Source organism: Lycorma delicatula, chromosome 11 (genome assembly GCF_047948215.1).
Source record: "Lycorma delicatula isolate Av1 chromosome 11, ASM4794821v1, whole genome shotgun sequence".
In the NCBI taxonomy this organism is placed as follows: domain Eukaryota; kingdom Metazoa; phylum Arthropoda; class Insecta; order Hemiptera; family Fulgoridae; genus Lycorma; species Lycorma delicatula.
In genome coordinates, this window is record NC_134465.1 from 16,743,270 (window position 1) to 16,761,180 (window position 17,911).

At 32.3% G+C, this 17,911-nt stretch overlaps 1 protein-coding gene and 1 long non-coding RNA gene across 2 annotated transcripts in view; one reads left to right on the top strand and one right to left on the bottom strand.

The window, feature by feature from the left end:
- The window catches only part of LOC142332165 (uncharacterized), a 305,166-nt gene that overhangs the window by 196,003 nt on the left and 91,252 nt on the right, over window positions 1-17,911 (bottom strand). The gene's annotated exons all lie outside the window — the stretch shown is intronic.
- LOC142332168 (uncharacterized) overlaps window positions 1-17,911 on the top strand; it is a 216,153-nt gene that overhangs the window by 168,391 nt on the left and 29,851 nt on the right. The window lies entirely within an intron of this gene.

Sequence of the window (17,911 nt, forward strand, 5' to 3'; positions counted from 1 at the left end):
CTCCATCCCTCAAGAAAACACGTCAGTCTCGATCTGATGTCAAAGTGATGCTCTCTGTTTTTTCCGATTTTAATGGAATCGTGCATTTTGAATTCTCATCTCGGAGGTGAAACAGTGAACAGTGCATATTATCGAGGCATTTTGCAACAGATAAGTGAACTCTCAAATCCTTCACCACGATGATGCGCTCGTAAACTCGGCTTTGTCAATTCGTCAGTTTTGTGCCAAAAATCAGATGACTGTCCTCCCTCAGCCTCCCTACTCACCAGTCCTGGATCCTTACGATTTTCTTTTATTTCCGAAAATAAAATCGGCGATGAAAGGACGCCGTTTGGAGACTATTGATGACATTAAAGCAAATTCGTCTCGGACCTTAAAGGCCATTTCACATGAAGTTATCCAGGACTGACTTGCGAAGTGGAAACACCGCCGGGTAAAGTCTGTGAATAGGGGAGGGGAGTACTTTGAAGGAGACAAGGACCGATAACCTGAAAATTAATATAATAAGGATTAACAAAATAAATTTCGATTATTTTCTGAACAGACCTCATGTAGGGTTATTTTAAGTTTTTTCTCCGAATACCACTTCATTGCTGAAAATAGCTATGTAGAAGTTTGTGTCGGGAAAAATTTTGTACGCTTATGTTTATCGTCGATAGAAAATCATGTTAAATCGAAGAAATGTTTTGTAGGTAAATCTGGTGTTATTTATTAAAACTTTCTTTTTGATGTAGGTTAAGGTTTTACGATGATATTTACAATACGCACAAATTATACAATAATTTAAATTAACGATTAATTCAGTGATGACATTAATAAAACGTTGTTTATCTATTTTTTAAGTAATAACCGTAATCGTTAATAAATTAAATAAATTTCTAAAAAAAACAAAGAAATATTTTTCGTGTTTGTTTTTTTTTAATAACAGATAATGTTCCGGTAGGAAAGAAAGTAAAAAATTTTAAATAACAAAAAAAGTTGTTGATATTTAAAACGAGTAAAAGAAATGTAATGAAACTGATAACATTACTAATAGAAAAAAAAATTATGTCAAAAGAATAAAAAAAAGAAAGGATAATAGGTTCTAGAATAGGAACAAGCTAAGTGTAAGTTTAATTATTTCTAACGCGAGACTTTATTAACTTTAGCTTTATGTAAATATTACTACACGAATATATTTAAATTTTATTTATTTTTTAATTATTAAGATAAAACGTTGGATATAGTTTATTTTTATAATTCGTTACATTATCCGTTTATTTTATTTTTTTTATTTTCGTAAACTCATGCGAGGATCATCGTCGTTACCTAATGACCTCCTTTTAATAAAACGGAAAAAATAAACGACTTAAACGAAGCCAATTTCAAATCCTTTTCTTTAACTCTAAATGAAATGAAAGAATTACTTTTAATACAAAGGTAAGATCTGAATTATTCAGACTGTGTTTCGTTTTTTTTTTTTTTTTTTTATGTTAATTTTATTCCGTTACTGTTTTTTTTTGTAGTAAAAATAAAAGCAAATTTGTTCTCTATTCATCAGTGTTTTAAGCGATTTAATTATTATTCTTCATTCTCTTATGTTCTTCGCTAATCTATTAACCCCCAACATATTTTTGATTTCTACATTATTAGTTATATATTATTGCCATCTTTATCTTCCTGTATGGTTTTAATCGTCATTAAAACCGTTCTTTATTAACGAATTGACTAAACCGTGATAACTTAATAGATGGCTCACCGATCTACCTGGTTTTTTTGTAAGTTTTTATATCGGTTTAAACAAGTGTACCGTAATAATACATTATACAACCGGCCTATAATGATCACCATTAATGCACGTCTGCGAATTAAATTACGATATGTACCTTGGCGAGTATCATATACTTCGCAAGAGTGCATTAATGGTCATTATGGAGACTTTCAAACCGTATTTTTAATATGAAATATATATATATATTTATGGCTGAAAAAATATTAGGATTATTAGATTTAAATCAACGGTAGAAAACATTTTTAAGGAATTGTTTTAATCTAAAAAAAAATACATTAAACAATAAACTTTCTGTGGCAATGAGTTACCATAATGTCTGCCTTGTCTTTGATAACGATTGGTGTTAAAGACATTTCTTCCTCAGAATCCGACATAATTAGCAAAAGAATATAGTGTAATATAGAAACTTACTTGTACTTTCAAATTAATCTCTGCTTGCAGACTACCAAATCGGATTAAAATCAAAATAAAAAAACAACTGATATATTAAACGGTACCCGCTTCTGATCGGTCACTGGTTGAAAAGAGTTTATAGGCTTTTGATCGGTCGAACACCTGTATCATAACGAAAATCCGTTTCATTATGATACAGGTTCAGCAGCGTAATTCAAACTGTATAATACAGCCGTTAAAAAATCTATTGTCTATGTATTCCTGCTTTATATTGCACTTCAGATTATAATTTTAATATTACTGATACATATTTCTGTTTAGATTCAAATTTTCATTATGTGTTCCACTCCGCGATACTTTTCTTCTATTATATACAAATAGAAAAAAGTGTTGGTTTTAGTAAAAAAAAAAAAAAAATGACCAACAGGTTTTTTTGCATTTTTGGTTCTACAGACCGCAAAACAAAAATTTTTTGTTAAACATATGGTAAAGGTTTCCGTGCGCGCCTGCACGTGTGTGTGTATGTTGCTCTCTAAATTGCTGTATTTCTCAGCACTAGTATAACAAATCAGGAATTTGGCAAATAATGCCAAATTCCTGCCGAAATGCCGATATGCAAATAATACCCATTATATAACGAAAAAATTATATCATTAAAATTTGATACTGATATCTTGAGGGAGTGAGAAGATATTTATGGGAGAGGAGGAGTCGCCGCGCCGTACACCGTCGCACTCCTCAAAAAATTGAAATTAAAAAAATCTAAAAATTTGTTTTTAAATATAAATCTGAAAATTATTTACGAGCCCAAAGAAATACAGCGTACCTGTCGCGGCTTTGCTCGCTATATGTAGTTACTTACGTTTCCCGTCACGGTTAGGGGATATTTAGCCGGTAATGGCTCACTTTGCTCGCCCTTTCCGTCTAGCCGAAGGGCTCTCCCCTTTAAATCCCGCTATTGTAATTAAATTCATCCCTGTGAGAATAATAGTAATAATAAATAAAGATTAAAGCCTGTCCGACTTATAAAAAAAATATCGGTGTATTTTAATTTCTTCAGAGCAACAGTTAGGTCAGTACAGGACCCGAAACTTTGCGTGATCTATTAATGTGGGTTTCAAAACAGTCGGCAACCATCTTCACGTTATAACTGGGTTACCTGTACTTCGTAGGAGTAAAAATGTATTTTGCCGGGTTCTTATCGTTACCAGACTAAACAGCTAGCAGACGACCGTAATTCGTTTCTCTTTTTTTTTATTAATTTTAATTACTTTTATTTTAGATATTTAGTCGAGTAACCGGAGGCAGGTGCAGCCCAATCGCGTCGCACATACAATATCAGTGGCTGTGTTAGTTATTCAGTCGCGCTGTACACCGTCTCACCTCTTAAAAAAAACTGAAAATGATTTTTAGATATTTACCTGAAGAGTATTTATAAGTCCCAATCTAGTGAATATCTCATTTAGGGAAAATTTGCAATCACTATTCAAACTTTTTTTACCTTTAATCACTCCTTTCAAGGTTGAAGTTCAAAGAATTTAGAAATTTGTTTATAGGTATTTACTTACCAATTACACACACCAAAAATAAGGTTTATGACTTCATAACTTTGTAACTGAGAAATTAAAAAAATAGCCGAATTAAAAAAAAAAAATTTAAATCCATTTTAACCCTTTAAACTGGTAATTTCAAAAAATTCTTCGTTAATGTTTACTTACATCGTAAGAAGAACATGTGTACAGATTTTCATCTATTTATCGTCAGTAGTCGTTGCTGTTCGTTGATGAATCAGTCAGTCACTCTTCAGGACAAGTTGCATTACAAGTACAGATATATATATATATATATATATATATATTAAATATTTTTAAAAAAATTAATTTTATTACTTATAAGAAATCCAATTGTTTAACAATACAATGCTCAATTTGATTCCTATCATCGTATAGTATTCCAAAGATTACCTTTTTCGGATTACAAGCTTTGAACGGATAAATATATTGTAAGAAGAGCGGTATTACGGACCTGAGTAACGGATTCCTACCAATTAAGAAGAAAGTAGTGCCCCTAAAAGGGGATAAAAGAAACCCTTTTATAAAAAGGTAACGGTAACAGGTTCATTTAACAATTGTCTTTTGTAATAATGTCCACTGGCACACCTAAACGGATGTTCCGTGAGAAGAGTTACCGGAACCAGGTTAGGAATGCATCGGAACGAAAGGGCTCGGTCGATCGTTCTCACGCTCAACTGGGATCTGGTCCGACTGGTAAAGGGGATAGGAGTATAAATACTCCGTGGAAGACCGGTTGAAATCAGTGTAAGCGAGACATTATCATATCAGTCTGCGAGAGAGTGCTACGATAAAGGAGTTGTTTTGCGAGTATGAAGCGAGAACATTCTGCGAAAAGGTCAGTGCGTAAACGTTGGACGCGATTATGGTGACGTCACAAGTAATTACTGTACATGAAAACAAAAAATGGTTCAGTGAGTTACTGTAAGCCTATAAGTGAAAGAGATAATGTACTAAATTTCATTCAAAAATGAAATGACGGTACAGAACTTCCTATTGACTGCTGACACCATAAGCGTAATTTCTGAAGCATCTATCCGGTAAAATCTTAAGATCTGTATAATATGTACATCTTCCCGTTAATTCACTACTAGGATTTCTTAGTTTTCATGTTCAAGTGTTTTCCCAGTATTATTAATCAATCTACTGTATATTATGCATCGATATTTTATGCCATCATTTTTTTGTACTTCATTTTTATACGTATAAATTAATTACTAATTAAAGGGATTAAATTATCTTTAAATTAAAAACAAAATACCTTTTAAATGATGTATGAAATTCTTATACTTTAAAAGTGATGTTATAAACTCTGCGTAGTAGCTTCTTACCTGCAAAATATAAAAATAATTTTTTTTTTAAATCTTTATGTTCAATCAAAAACAATATATACAAATTATAAATAAGAAATGATTAAATTACAAGTGGTTAAAATTCTCTGAAGGAATTGTAGTATCAACAGAATGGGCATCCTTGTGAACGCACCGTATGTTTTTCGGTATATAGTGAACGAAAAATAAATGTGCACCTGATCTAATCAGTTGTCTCTCGATTTTTAATGGTACTCTACCAGTACGTTTGACGCATGCAATCTTTATTTATCTTTTAGATTTACAAGTTATCCTCCCTCTAATCAACGCAAGGCCACAGGAAAAGGAGAGACTTAATACCGTTCACTTTTCAGCATTCCTAATCGGCCGATCGAATTTCAGCACGCGGCATCTCGATTTGAAGGCCCTGGAGATCGGTTGAATTTTCCCCCGCTCGGGAACCTCAAGTGTCGAGCTTACTTTAAGCTACTAGCGCGACTAATTGTACTCTGGCCGTAGTCATCCGATTCCAACTGACTGAGCAACTGATGAGCCTTCCCGCTCATCAATAATCGACTGCTGGCACCTGACCTGGCCCAGGATCGCCTACCACACGGCATAGGATCCCGGTTTAGCCTGTAAAGAAACGGGATATAAAGGTACACGAAATCAACTCGAATCGTGATAAGGCTCGGCCTTGGCCAGAGTTTTATAAATTTTACTGGTCGGCTTTACTCATATGAGTCCAAACTACGAATGTTGTTACGGTAAATATTTTAATGTTATTTTCATGTCATCGAGGTTTAATAGCCGTATCTTCAACCGAGTAGCGTATTTGTAGAATTAATTCCCTGTATCGGATCGGATCGAAGAAACATCAAATATAACACCTTGTATTTTTGATAGGATTCGAACCAGGATCACACGACGTCTCAGATTAATGGTAATAACATCTGAGCTTTGTATCGCTAAATTAACGGTTTAACTAATCCACAGTTTTTTTACCGTAATGTTTGAAGAAATGTATAGATTAGAAATAATATTTCATATCGTAATTATTTGCATAATATTATTTTATGTAATTTTGATCGAGATAAGTAATTATAGTAATTATGCTATTAAAAAGATTTTTAGGGAAGTAATAAAGAAATATAAGTTTGTATAATAGTTTATATAATTTTATCTGTTATTCAATCAACAGTTAATATAATTGTCTTTTATATAACTTTTTTTTTATTTATTAAAAAACTACTTTAATTTGTTTATTTAAATATATATATTTAATAAATTTCCAAGGAAATAAAATTTCTTATTATTATTATTACACGTAATTTTCAAGTAATATTATTAATCTAAATTATTATTCGTTGTAATGAGTGGTCTAATGCCATTAAAAATTTGTCCCAAAAAATTATTTTTTTATTGTTGTTTTTTAGTATTAGAATCTGAAATTTATTTACCTATATATACTTATAACGAGAAATAAAAAATACTTCGTATATAGAGTCGTTCATGTTTTTGTAATAATTATTCGTAATTTCTGTAAACACACACACACACACACACACACACACACACACACACGGAGAGAGAGAGAGAGAGTGATAGAGTGATAGAGAGGGGGGATACACATGCGCGCGCGCAAACACACACACACATATATTGTTCCACAAAGAAATGAAATATATTTCAAGAAATGTTTCATATAATGCTATTAACTGTCATCTTATTTAATCTTTATCTTTAATTATTGGTATTATTTCTAGATATTTTCCAGTATTGAAATCATTCTTTATTTTTAACAAGCCGGTCAGGGCTCGCTTCACTCGCCCAACCGTCTAGTCAGGAACCACGAGCCTGGACCCTCCACGCGCTAGTATACTCATGATTGTGAGAATATTAAGTATTTTACACAATTTTTCCCGTAAAAAATGATGGTGTGTGGGTTTTTTTGTTTAATGTATGTGCTCGCATTTTTATTTTAGCTGTTATTGGGGCAGAGTGGACCATGTGGTGCACCGGGCAGCTGCGCGTAGCGCACAAACAATTCATTCGTTCGAACAATTTATACTTCTCTAACGATTCAAGAAAAAACGGCGGATCTAAGACCCGCTGCGGCAATGTTACACGGTTTATTTTTCATTAGAAATAATTTTGTTAAATGATTTTGCTAACTGTAACTAAATAACATTCATGAATTTAGCGTTCAACAACAACAGAAACTTTACAACGAAAAGCTTTAAAATCCTGAACATTTTTAGTTGTTTCTTGAGTTGTAATTCTTTAACACAGTTCTAACCCCGATGTTTTTATTTTTATCCCGAAAACACAAATATAATTTTAGATAAATCGTTTGTATCAAGAAGTAGTATATCCTTCGAATGAATCGATCGTGCGCTGCCCGCAGCTGCCTGGCGCATACGTGGTCCGCTCTGCGCCAATAACAGCTACAATAAAAATGTGAGCACACACATCAAATAAACAAACCCACACAACATCCTTTTTAATGGGAAAGATATTTTTATTTATCTCATCAACAATTAAAGTAATTACCGATTCATCAAGATCTTTGTACTGATAAGTAGTAATTTTGAACAGATTCAAGTCTACCATCCTTGAGACGAGTGGCTAATTGAAATTCTAACACAAAAGAACTCCGGTATCCACCAATCTAGTATTCAAATTTGTATAAAAGCGACTTCCTTTATTAGGAGCTGAAATTTAGTTAGAGCTCTCAACTTCAAAATCAGATGATTTGCGACGATGAGTTTACCGCTAGACCAAGCCGATGGTATAAAATGATACTTGTTTTGGTTTTAAATTATAGTATAATATTTTTCTCTTGGCATTTCCATCTGTTTTGTCTTTTATAAAGGTTAAATTTCTGATTCTTCTTCACGTTACTTATATAGATTTTCTCAAAATTAAATTCTTTACAAGTCTTATTTGTAATTTTATTTACGGTAAAACAAAGCTTATTATACGTCAAACCTAAGAAATTTTGGTTTGCGACTATAATTTTTGTTTAACAATAACTTTCTAAAAAACTACTAGAGATGCAGTATTGCGATCTAATTTCACGAATATTTCAGGCCAAAAATTATACAAATTCGTCAAATTTATCTCTTAATTAATAATCCTTGCAGTTGTTTCTTTTTAGCCTTGGATCAAAAATGAGGGCGAAATTTTTCTTAAGCTATCACTCAAAATAGAGCGTTTTCAGACCCATATTTATATGAACCTTTTTATTTATTTTCAGCTGTAGAATATACCCTGCAATTCTTTCTGTTTCTTCGTTATACTTCCTGTATATATATGTCTGTGTGTGTGTGTGTGTGTGTGTGTGTGATTTTTATTAATTATCCAAAAATGCCTATATCTATCGAGAATAATGAGGAAAGGTAAATTTAGGCTTTAATTGTTTTTTTTCTTTTGCTTGTTTCATTTAGGGATTTTAAATTTGGCTAAAAAATAAGTTACTAAGAGTATTTGAATTTCCTTTACATTCTTGAAGATAACTTTTACTAATGAAATGAAATTCCCTAGTCTTATAGAAAACTGATTGGTCGAGATAAATACACGTGTGTAAGCCCACACACACTATTTCTTATTTCTATTATTACGCATATACATGGTGTTATAACGCGGCTGGTATAAGCGAAATCTTTTGTACTTGTAAACCTGGCCGATCATCTTATTATATGTTTATTATTTTACGAAATTCATTTTTTTTTAATTAATTTTTTTTTCTAGTGTGGGGATATTTTTGTTTGACGTATACATATTGATTTGTTAAATATTACCCCCTATTTCTACTACTATTCATTTCCGTTTCGTTGTAAAATCCAAAATACGTGCCTAATTACTGTATAATACGCTAACAGCGTTTAACGACTCGTTCATTGTAAATTCAAACTAAGTTAGGATTAACCCGTCTAAATAATTAAACCGTTGAAGCGTAATGGATTCTTCCGGAAAGAAGATTATATAAGCAGAGAAACGATTAAATACTGAGGTTTTCCTAGTTTCACTTAAATGAATTCTTCTTTGTTTTCTTATAAATACTGTAATTTAGATATAAAATGGTTTCGACTTATAATTAGTAATAATATTATTCTGTTTTGTTTCTCTAATATCTTTTATTCTGTATTTAATAATAAGTAAATTAAACAATATTCCATTCCGTAATGAAATTTTAACTGCTGCGACTACCTCAGCGACATATCCTATTGCTCGATTGAAAATGCTGGATTCAATTTTTATCAAAGGTATGGATTTTCATAGCGGGTTATATTTTGAGGTTTTCCAATTAATATTATTATCCAAAATTCTCTATTATTCACAATACGAGTGAATTCTCAACAATAAAAAAAGGTAATAAAATATTTAACCGTACAATTATGTAGTGTTTTGAGCCGGCTGACTGTTGGTTTAATAGTTTTATTTACCACTGCGTAGAATAAAATTTGTTGAGAAAAGAATTTCTTTAGAAATTGTTGGAAGTTTCGGCTGCCTGTTACAATAAAGTACAATCGAGCTTCAAGTAGTACAAAACAAGAACAAACCTACCTCCATATTTTTCAAAGTTAGCATATGTTACATATAACATAGTTGTGGACTGGTTCTATCGATTCGATAATGCACCGCATTAGGATGTAGAAAAAAAGACTGCGGTCACCAGTCCATCCCTAATCTGTGCAACAACTGAGTTTTCTAATCTTTGATGAGTATAATTTTTACTTTTAATTTAGCTATAACTGATTTTAAAGTAATATTCTGTGTTTTTCAAACTTACAGAACATTTTTTTTCATAGTCATGTAAACTATTTCTTTGAGATTATTTAAAAATTCTATAAATTTTTCTAGTAAAATAAACTAATATTAAGAACGTACCGTAATAATAGCTACTATATATAACACTGCTGTATACTGTATACCGTATATTGCAACTTTTTGAAACAGTACTTCGTTTTAGTTTTACTCTACATCCTACTACTGATGATGGAAGGCAGAACAAATGATGTCATTCTGAAAATTTAACACATTTTAATACCATTATTATGCTTTCAAAATTTTATTAACTGTCAACTTCGAAGTAGTCAAGAAAAAAAATGTATTTTACCTTACGTTAATTTTGGATTTTACAACAAACCTTTAAATTTTTTGAACCTAGTTAAAAATACTTTAGAAATTTTACTCGGCCTAGTTTTTCTCCGACCCGTTCAATTGCAGTTTACAACAAAACTTGTGAAAAAAGAAACAGTTTTATATGGTTTAAAATTTCAGTTTTGTTTTTCTTTGGATTGAAAGAAGATAATATATCAAAGGTATGCTTTTTCGTCCGAGACGCACGTGATAGTGTAGTAAAAACTATACTTTTTACTACACTTTAGTAAGTGTAAGGGTTTTAGATGATGAAAAATTTAAAAAAATATCATGGATGATTATAAAACTTTGACTGATTTCCAGAAAAAAATTATAAGTGTAAAAAGTGTGTGAGGAATGAAATTTTGAAATAATTTACATAAATTTAAGAAAAGTAGGATTTAAGGTTAGTAGGAAATAGTTTGGAATTAAGTATTCGTGAATTTGACCGTACGGAATACAATTTCTATATTTTTTTTTTTTTTTTTTTTTTTTTTTTTTTTTTTGCCGCAATGTTTAATTTACAACCGGTTCTGATTTACCGGAACCGTAAGCAAATTTGAATACCAAAAAAAATATAAAAAATCCCTTTCGGTATGCCGGAAGGCGGAACTAGATTTCACCGGTGCTAAGTAGGGGATAAAAAAGATTTCCACCTTAAAATTAAGAAAAACTTCAAATTTACTCAATACGACAATAGTTTCACATGTTTAGCATACGACAAGTCCAACCTTTTACAATCCCAGAAAAATTTTGGTCATCCCTTGCCGTAAGGGTTGGTCATATTAAAAATTGTTTCTAATAAAGGTTTTAGGTAATATTTAGAGGACTAACGATCACTTTAAACCGATTTGATACTGCGCCTATTAAGGAAGATATGATATTTTTGTCTTCAAAACCCCGTTTTTTCCATTCCCTGGGCCAATGCTTGGTGATATCGTACGATGGTTTTCGGGTCTGGGGGATTTGAAATTCCGAAGATATGTCGAAATTTTCTGGAAGTCGAATCATGATACCCGTTACAATAGGTGGCTTTCTTATGAAACCTACCTAAAACATTAGATTGTCCAAAAATATAATGAAGTAAAGTATTTTGTAATTTGGGGGTTTTTACCCATTTACAACCATAATTCTACCCATTTACAATTGCCTAATTCATTCGGTTTGAAAAATAGATATTTTACGTAAAAATAAAAACAATTTATTTTTAACTATTAAAGATCTTTTTTTCATTTTGAATAAAAGTCCATTTAAAACCTCATTTATATTAAACATCGGACCTTTAATTATTAAATACCACTTCATTATTTTCAAGTTATTTAAATATAAAGTGATGCGTTTATGTTAAAGTTAAAGCTTCCCTATCTTATTCATATTCGTAGTCATGACAGGCCGTAGGAAAATATCTGACATCCTAATCCGAGTAGGGGGTAATCTTGTCCAAATACTTAGGGATCTGGCTTGACAAGAGGAGGAGTTTTACAGCACACGTGAATGAAATACGTAAACGCGCTGAATGCACGGTCAAAAGTCTTAGCAGATTACTCGCCAATATGACAGGATCCAGAACTGCGAAGCGTAAGATTTACGCTCACGTAGTTAATTCCATCTTACTTTACGGCATACAAGTCTGGGAAAGAGCTCTGCGTGCCGACAAGAACAGAAGAGCCCTTGAAGGAATACAACGGCGCTTGGGCTTAAGCATGCGCCGTATGCGCATATTCTTCAGTCTCCACCGAGGCAGTACTCGTAATTGCAGGAGTTCCTCCGCTTAAACAACTGGCGGAGATGCGAGTGAATATAACACGTGGACAACCTTCTAAAGAAGCATATGAAGAGATGCTGCGTAATTGGCAACATCGTTGGGATGTAGCCAACACAGGATGACGGACACATCGTTTGATACCTTTGATCCGACCGTGGATAGAAAGGAAGTTCGGGGACATAAATTACTGGATAACGCAATTTTTTACAGGGCATGGGTCGTTCAGGTCCTATTTATATGCAAGACTAAGGGTAGATAACAACAACTGTCCTTACTGTGGGGCATATGATTCCCCTGAACACGTAGTATTTGATTGTAACCGTTGGACTGAAAGCAGGCAATCCTGTGCAAGACGTATAGGGCCATTATCTACGGAGAATGTGGTGGATAAAATGCTACTTAACGAGGATAACTTTAATGTGATCTCGTCGTTCATAACCGCAGTTATAAAGAAGAAAGATGAGGAAGCTCGTCAAGAAGAAACCGCTCGCTGATGACGGCTTGTCGCAAGTGGAATTTCCGTTTGTCAATATTTGAGTGAATGGGCAATATTGAGATATACCTTTGAGTGTGGTTTACACACCTTCCGTTACATAAAAAAAAAAAAAATTATAAAATATGTATAAAAATTTATTAGTATACTGAAAACTTACTTAATATTATTTTTTTGAAAACTTACAAGAGGAAACTGCTTGTTGTTGAGGAGTAGCTGAAGATGGAGTTCTGGTTTGTAGGTTTTGTGTAAATCGGATAAGTGGTGAAGGAACTTATAGATTCTTAAACTTTGTTTTTCTTATATTATAAGATGACACAGGTATATTATTTTTGCAAGACAAAAAAAAATTGTTAAAAGATACTGAAAACTGTCATAAGGTAACTGTTTGTTGTTGACTGGTAATTTAAGGTGGTGCTCTTGCTCGATTGTGATGACGGACAGCCGAAGGTGGAGCTCATGCTCGTTCGTGCTTGCGTGGATGAGCAGAGAGGTGAAGAAACCTGAGGACTCCGTGGCTTATGTTTTAAGCTAATTGGTTGGGTCGGTATGATATCATAAAAAAAAAGAGAGAGATTAAAGAATAGGGGTGACTGTTGCTGAGAGAACAAGGGTGGTGGACTCTCAGTAATCAGTGAATGATGAACATCTATAAAATAAATAAAAGAGCTAACCGGTGAGCTGACCTGCCGTGCCGGACATACAGCCGGCGGGTGGGGAGGCGAGCTAGAGTAAAGGACACTCCTCTGGTTCGAGTCAAACTTGATTGTAGATCCGTTCCAGAGGAGTAGGTGGGAAAATATGTATAAAAAAAAAAAAAAAATCTTATTCTTATTGTATTATAATATAATATTAAATTTAAACTTGTTTTAATATTACAATTTATTATAAGCGTGTCATTACACCCGTATTCGTATTTTTTTATAAATTTTCTTTTTATAAGATAGGCATTTTTAATATTATTACGTTCCATTAAATGAAATGTTTATCTCTTTAAGTTTTAAATAGATAATTTAATTTTTAAATAGCGCAAATGTAATAATATTTTTTATTACTTTAGACGCTCGTTTATAATTCTATTTTGTAATATGTCGACATTAGAATATAAATAACAACAAATATATATATATATATATATATATATATATATATATGTAACCATTTACTTTAGGGTTATCTTTTTTCTGTTTAGCCTCCGGAACTACCGTAAGGTCGACCATTCCTGAGAGATGTATGGTTAATTGAATCCCAACCACCAAAGAACGCTGGTATCCAGTATCTAGTATTCAAATCCGTAAAAAAGTTATTCTTGTCTTTGCTAGGATTCGAATCTTAGAACTCTCGACTTCGAAATCAGCTGATTCGCAATGACGAGTTAACCACTCCACCAACCCGGTGGGTTTACCAATTATGCCTGCTACTCTTCAAGATCTGCGAAATCGAATTGTTACAGCAGTGAATTCAATAACCAGTTGCCAATAAAAATAATTTGGGATCAATTAAAATAATTAACTGTTATTAATAAACTCGATTTTTTACATCCTTGTACGAAGAAAACGAAGTATTGTGATCGCGAAAAATTTCGGTTTTCAGATTTCAACGGAAATTTCATTCGACCATCCCTGAATCCATTTTGACTATTTTCGGTGTGACATCTGTACGTAGTTACCTCGCATAACTCAAAAACGATTAGGCGTAGAATGTTGAAATTTTGGATTTAGGACTGTTGTAACGTGTAATTATGCACTTCTCTTTTGATTGCAATCGAAATGATCAAAAGTGTCCAAAAAAGCCCAAAATCCAAAACATTTGGATTTTGGAGTATTTCTTAACTGTAGTAATAAGCCATCATCGAGAGCTTTTCAACGATATATCATAAGTAGTACTTATTTTAATTGGTTTCAGAGTTAGCCCAATAAAATTTTAATTAATGAAATATTTGGCTCTTACAAGGGGAAGGTACATACATCGGTTCGAATCCGACTTTATTTCGGTTTTTTTTTAAATGAAAAGTGCATAAAATTTTATTTCATTAATAGCTTTTGATTTTTTCTTATTTTTTTTTAATTTTATTATTGAATTATTATGTATTGTAAAACTTTTTTTACAATTAGAGGTTCATTTTTATTTATAAATATTAAATTAAAAAAAGTGGAAAAAAATATTTACCGGTGCTAAAGAGGGGATAAAAAAAGTTTCTATCTTAAAGTTAAGAAAAACTTCAAATTTACTCAATACGACAGTGGTTGGATGTGAAAAAAGTTTCACATGTTTAGTATTACAAGCCCCATCCTACAACTCCAGCAACATTTTGGTCATCCCTTGCCGTAAGGGTTGGTTATATAAAAAATTGTTTCAGACAAAAGTTTTAGGTAATGTTTAGAGGACTAACGCTCACTTTAAACCGATTCGATACTGTGCCTGTTAAGGTAGGTATGGTTTTATTTTGTCTTCAAAACTCCATTTCTTCCACCCCCTGGGCCAACGGTTGGTTATATCAAAAACGTTTACTTAGATAAGTTTTAGACCCTTATGCAAAGAATAGTAAGAACTTTAATCGAATTCAATATTTTACTTTATAAGAAAGCTATAGCGATATTTTGTGTCTTCTGTTTTATTTTTTGTTTTTTGGTTTTGGTCATTCCTTGTCGTAAGGGTTGGTCATATCAAAAATAGCTTCAGACAAATGTTTTATGTAACGGTTAGAGGATTAACGACCACTTTAAACTCATGCGATACTGTCCTATTGGGGTGGTGTGAAGGGGGGGATGGAAAACCTCATTTTCCACCCCGTGAGCTAATAGTTGGTGATATTAAAAAATATTACTTACATAAGTTCTAGGTCCTTATCCAAAGAATAGTAAGAACTTAAACGAATTCGATATTTTGCTTAATAAGAAAATTATAACAAAACTATATTTATTGACTTTGTAACCGCAGGAATTTTTTACAGAAAACGAAAACGTAATTTAAAAATAATTTTCAATCGATTAAAGATTATTTTATTTTTTTAAACCAAACCAAGCATTTTTTAAACGATCATAATTAGTCTATTTTAATTCGACAATAATAAAAACATTTTAAGCGAAAGGGAAAAAATTACAACTTTTAATCGACCTTGAGTTTTATTCTCAATTTAATCGGGTCTGTGTCACAACATATATCGTCGAAAATAACGGGTAATAGTAAATTATAATAAATAATACATCCGTTCCTTTTTTTCACCCCCCTCACTTCCCTTTCGCTCTTATTTAATCGTTCTCTTATTTATCTTTACCGTGTTGTAATAATAAAAAGTCGATAATTGTTTGTTTGTATGTACTTGGTTTTTATTACTAGTCAAAGTGAAAGGAAATTTATTAAGGATATTGGTAACTCAAATTGAATTGTTTTCAAGTAATATAACACGAATTATATATATATATATATATATATATATATATAATGTCGTACGTACGTACGCACGTGTGCGTGTATTTTACAATATTTTTACGTTTAACAGAACGCTGTCATGTTTTTATTTATGAAATTTGTTCACGCATCATATAAAAATGGTTAAATTTATCTTAACGAACTATTTGGAACTTGTTTATTTAAACACCGATTGAAATTTTGTGTGTTTTTAAATTAGTTTTCTAAGGCTCTCTTAAATTTAAATTCATCGTTTAGTTAATCAAAATTAATAATTTAATAGTTATTCATTACTTACTTTAATAGTAAAGTATTCACAAGATGGGTTTATAAAAAAAATTGATAGTCTCAATATACAGTTCGTAAATTTTACACAAATCTTTTAGGAAAATAGTAATGAATTAATTGTAGATATTTTTATTATTGCGATTAATTGTGGAAAAGCGAATGAACACGTTTACAGGAAAAAGTAATTTTTAACTTTATTCATTTTACCGTCCTGTTCTTGTTAATTTGTATTTAGAAACCGAAGGCGTAAATGCATATCTTTTTTTTTAGAAATTTCAAATGCGGTCTACGATTCCCTTTGCCAAATTGTTTTTATTATTTTTTTACAGTGTAAATTACCGAAAGTTTCGATCGCGAAAGATGCTAGAATAGAAAGCAACTTAAAAAGAGTTTTAAAAAATCTGTTTCTTTTGCTCGAAATCGCCACATAAGCTTGGTGCTTATGCGACGGATTTGGAAATGTATCCCGTGAAATATGCCGTGTTTGACCGGGATTCAAACCCGGGACCTTCGGATGAACGGCCGAGACGCTACCACCCCGCCGCGGAGATCGGTTTCCCTTTTAACAATCTCTGAAATTAATAAAACGGTAAGGGGAGTCGTTAATTCTTGTGAATTATTTTTGACGCGTCGAATTGAAATAACAAATTTAGTATAGATATTCTTTTTTAACCTCAGATGTAAACAAAATTCAGTTTTTTTAACAGTTAACCTTATTTTGTGTAAACTGATTTTTAAAGCTTTCCCTTAGTCTTGAAAAATCCCTACGCCGAGGGATAAACCTCTCAACGTGGCAACAATAAACTGTTTCTTACCGAGCGGAAAGAGTAAACTAAGTAATCGTTGCAGGTGTTCATCGTCACTCAACATTACCGGCAACAAAATTAAACGTAACATTGTTACACGTATCGACCGGTGCGATCTATCTCAAAATAAGTTTTACCGCGTCAAAGGTTTCACGGTAAGTATAAATTACATTGCAATTTCCGAGCGGCATAAAATTTATTTTTAAATTCTAAATTTCGCGACATATTCCACGGGACCGAGCGACACATCAGTGTGTCGCTTCCACCGGTTGGCAACCGCTCCTCTACAGGTTCAACCGGCAGGAAATATAAATGGGATTATAGTACGTAATCCGTGAACTGCACATCTTACATTTTAGTAAGAGAAGTCGTAAGCGGTGCTTTCTGTGACACCAGAGCGGAGGAGGTACTTTCACTATTATATCCTTATTTTCTAATTACTTTACAGTTTAAAAAATTACAAGTTTAAAATTTATGAAGTAGTACATTCAACTAGCATCGGCCAGGCAGGATGGCTGAAACTGTACTGGCCGCCATTCTGAAAAGTAAAATTTTAGGAAAAATCATTACGTCGTTTCTTCTGGTAGTAAGGAACCTAATTATAGTATTCCTACAAATCATTTTAAACCGTTCGAGATCGGAAATTAAAAAGTCTTATCGCCTTGTACAACAAAGATGAACCTATGTTAATAATACGTAATAAAAATATATATGACTATCGTTTTTTCGTCATGAATAGGACGGGTACGTGATGCTAAGCCGACTTACGTGAAAAGTATAACAAAAGTCGGGTACTCTTTTTCTTTATTTCTTGGTGGAATGTGAACAAATCTTTTTATTACGCGAGTCGCATATTAATTAATAAAGAACACAAGAGCTTTAAAATAAGCCACGAACCCTTTATTCCGAGTTTTCATTCGTGAGATAATTCGACGGATTCAAATTTTATTGTATTCGC